Raw genomic sequence first — 4,637 nt, forward strand, 5'->3', positions numbered from 1 at the left:
TTTATAGTTTTGGTCACCTTATTTGGAAAAAAATAATTGCATTAGAAGCTGTTGCAAGAATGTTCACTTCATTCATGCCTGGAATGAAGGACTTACATTAGGATGAACACTTGGACATAATTTAAACTGCAGTTTAAAAGATCTTATTGAAACGTCAAATCCTGTGGGGTGTGGAAAGAGTAGATTCCAGGAGGATATTTCCTCTTATGCAAGAGACTAAAATTAGGGGGCATAATTTAAGAATAAAGAAGGAGGAGGTTATCTGTTCTAAGAGGGTCATTAGAGAGTGGGGTTTTCTTCTCCAAAGGCGGTGGAGGCTGAGTTAGGTGCATTTGGATAGACAAGGGAGTCAATGGGTGACAGACGGGAAAGTGGAGCTAAGATCACATTCAGATCTGCCATGACGTATTGAATGATAAGGCAGGCTTGAAGGGACAAATGTTTTACTGCTGCACCTATATTGTTTTGTCTTGTTTCATTGCTGAATTTCATACTTATTTTTAAGCAGGAAAATTGAGGGATCTCCATTTGTTGATGGTAAAGGATTTACGAAGTACATCACACATTTCACTGTGTCTGCAGCACCAGAACAGTTTTAGCTTTGTCATTCAGTTGCCATTCTAACTTATTGCTTTGAGTTTTAATGCCACTGGGTCTTCACCCTTCACCTAGTTTGCTCAGTTCCGAACTATTGTGATTCATAATAGCCAAACATAAGTATCACTGAATCAACTTGAAGCATTACTAATAGTTGCCAAACTCACTTCCAGTAAGTGATCATAAAACACTTTTCTTCTCCAACTTCCTGCCTGCTCCCACTCCACATTCCCCATTTCTGCTTTTTCTCATTATGCAGAACAACACTCCATGAACAAAAAGTAATATTTGTCTTCTGTACAACGTAAATTGCCTGAAAGTCTTACATACTTCTCACACTTTTGCAATATATTCTTTTTTCCAATATGGCCTTTCTTGAGATTTTAATTTCAAAGTTGGTATTTTGTTGAAATTGTAGACAGATGGTGTTCGCTAATAAGTTATTGTGTAATACTAGATTCTTAGAGTAATGCCAAGCACACAGTTTGTGAATCAGTTATAAATTTATTTAATTTTGAACAGTTTTCATGCTAGTTTTCCAACTTGGCATTTCTGTAGGGAATTGCAATATTATATTGAGTAAAGAAACTTGGTTGGATGTCGGGAATGACAACAACAAATTACATGTAGTGATTTGAACATAAATGCTCTTCACAGAAGCATTATAAAATGAAATATGGCGCCACCTAAAGGAGAAAGGTAAAATAGAGACAGAGATATCCGGAAGGAACATTCAACTTTTGTTTGAGAATCTGACCATCACCCCATGATATTCAATAGTATTACTGACATTTAACTCCCCTGCCCCACTGTCAATATCCTGAGAATTACCTTTGACTAGAACCTGAACTTGTGGTATTGTGGAGAACATTTAACATCGTATGATGGGTAAAACAAACTGGACCAGTCATATATGTTCTTTAGCTACCAGGAACTCTGTGGTTAGTAGCTCAACTCCTCATTCCTTATTCACCATCTACAAGACAAGTCAGGAGTGGGATGGAATACTCCTCATTCACCTGGATGAGTGCAGTTCTAACAACACTCAGGACATTTGACACCACCCAGGACAAAGCGGCCAACTTTATTGGCACCCTGTCCACCTCCTTCAACATTTACCCTTTAGCATTCACAGTAGCAGCAGTGTGCTCCATCAGCAAAATGCACATCAACAACTCCCCACAGCTCCTTTGACAACACCTGCCAATTCTGCAACCTCTACCATGTAGAAGGGCACTCACTCGTGCGTTCTCCAAGCCATGCACCACCCTGACTTGATACTATATCACTGTTCTTTTACTGTTGCTGGGATAAATTCTTGGAACCGGTCTTCCTAGTAGCATTGCAGGTATATGGAAAATTCAAGGACTGCAGTGGTTCAAGGAGGCAGCTCACCACCATTGTCTCAATGTGAATTAGTATTGAGCAATTAAAATGCAGGTCTAGTCAGTGAACCCAATATCTGGCAAGTCTGAGAAGGGAGCTCAAACTGCCAAAATAAAGCTTTTCCATCTTATGCCAAGAGCTGCTCAGAACTGGAATACTGACCAGAACATAGAAGTCAAGTTTGCACACCTACCTCTGTTCAGAGGAAGGGCTATGGGACCCGAAACATTAACTCTGACTTCTCTCCACAGATGCTGGCAGACCTGCCAAGCTTTTCCAGCAATTTCTGTTTTTGTTAGCACACCAATGTGGGTTAGTATGACAGGCTTTAATATGTTCTTTTTATACATAGAAAAAGGTGAAATAAGAACATAAGAGCTAGGAGCAGGAGTAGGCAATCCAGTCCCTTGAGCTGAATGCCATTTAAGACAATCATAGCTGACTTCATCTGAGCCTCAACTCCACTTGCGTGCACACTCCCTTTAATCCTTCATCCCATTACTAATTTAAAATTTGTCTATTCAGTATTCAGGCATCCACCACACTCTGGGGTAGTGAATTCCACACATTCACAACCCTTTAAGTGATGTATCTCTTCCTCATCTCTGTTTTAAATCTGCTACACCTTAACCTTAAACTGTGACCTCACATCCTAAGTTGCCCCACAATGGGAATCATCATGTTTACTTTGCCAAACCTCCTTTCGCATATTACATTCTGAAATTAGAACTCATCTCATCCTTCTAAATGCTTGCAGGTATATGCCTAAACTGGTCAATCTTGTTAAAGGACAAACCTTTCATCTCTGGAATTAATTTAATGGAATGTTCAATTAATGTCTTCAAAACAAAATAGTTTATATAATTGGCAGTGGCCTTTGTCACATAGAAGAGGCAATGGCATTGTGGTATTGTGACTGGAGTTATAATCTCTCTGATTCACAATCCTTAGTTTTACAGATTAGTATAGATTTTGTAATCTGAAATTGTGACTGAATTCCAGGTTTTATATTGAAGTAGAGTCCTTTTGTTGTGTTCTTTCCCTTTTTGCTGGCTAATAGTTAGTTGATGTCCAGCATTTAGAGTAAGAGCATAACTTTACCTGCAATACAAGGGTGACTGGGGAAATAGTTCTTCAACTGTGACTTTTATTCCATGCTAATGCTCAGTCCCAGGCTGGTACACATGAGAACATTCAATCCTGCTAGCAAATTCCAGCAATGTTGAAACTTATGTTTAAACCGTTGTCCATACACATTCTTCAAAGGAAAAATCTCAAAATTTGACTGTAGCGTGCTGATTGAAACAAGGTCAGCTAGTTGGACCTCACAGAATATACCTCCCTAATTGGGGCTGTTAATTTGATCCAAACAGAGAGTTCTGGCTGACACATAAAAAAGTCAAGATTTACCGCAGTTAGGCGGTAGTGTGGGGGTTTAAAAAAAAGTCAAGATTAGAGTGGTGTTGGAAAAGCACAGCAGGTCAGGCAGCATTCGAGAAGCAGGAAAATCGACGTTTCGGGCAAAAGCCCTTCATCTGCCTAGTTGATTTTATCCTTTTTTATATGTCAGGGCAGGTTGAGTGTCAAAGATATTGAATGAAGCAGTACTACTGTCTGAATGAAGCAGTACTAAAGTCAAGGACTGTTCATGTTTAAATAAAGAGTGACTTGATGACAAGATACCAGCCTCTGTGGAGTTATTTCATACAGTCTGGGACATAATCTACAGGGGGTGGCTGTACAAGAAGGATGTATTGCACCAAACCTGGAAGGGGACTAATATACTGGCAGGGAAATTTGCGAGAGCGGCTCAGGAGGATTTAAACTAGTAAAGTTGGGGGGGTGATGGGACCCAGGAAGATAGTGAGGAAAGAGATCAAACTGAGACTGATACAGTTGAGAACAGAAGCGAGTCAAACAGTTAGGGCAGGCAGGGACAAGGTAGGACTAATAAATTAAACTGCATTTATTTCGATGCAAGGAGCCTAACAGGGAAGGCAGATGAACTCAGGGCATGGTTAGGAACATGGGACTGGGATATAATAGCAATTACAGAAACATGGCTCAGGGATGGGCAAGACTGGCAGCTTAATGTTCCAGGATACAAATGCTATAGAAAGGGGGGGTGGCATTTTTGATAAGGGACAGCATTACAGCTATGCTGAGGGAGGATATTCCCGGAAATACATCCGGGGAAGTTATTTGGGTGGAACTGAGAAATAAGAAAGTGATGGTAACCTTATTGGGATTGTATTATAGACCCCCTAATAGGGGATTTTAACTTTCCAAACATAGACTGGGATTGCCATAATGTTAAGGGTTTAAATGGAGTGGAATTTGTTAAGTGCGTACAAGTCAAGCTTCTGATTCAGTATGTGGATGTACCGACTAGAGAAGGTGCTAAACTTGACCTACTCTTGGGAAATAAGGCAGGGCAGGTGACTGAGGTGTCAGTGGGGGAGCACTTTGGGGCTAGCGACCATAATTCTATTAGATTTAAAATAATGATGAAAAGGATAGACCAGATCTAAAAGTTTAAGTTCTAAATTGGAGAAAGGCCAATTTAGGCAAGAACTTTCAAAAGCTGATTGGGGGCAGATGTTCGCAGATAAAGGGACGGCTGGAAAATGGGAAGCCTTCAGAAATGAGATAAC

The sequence above is a fragment of the Chiloscyllium plagiosum genome, chromosome 26 (assembly GCF_004010195.1).
Source record: "Chiloscyllium plagiosum isolate BGI_BamShark_2017 chromosome 26, ASM401019v2, whole genome shotgun sequence".
Lineage (NCBI taxonomy): Eukaryota > Metazoa > Chordata > Chondrichthyes > Orectolobiformes > Hemiscylliidae > Chiloscyllium > Chiloscyllium plagiosum.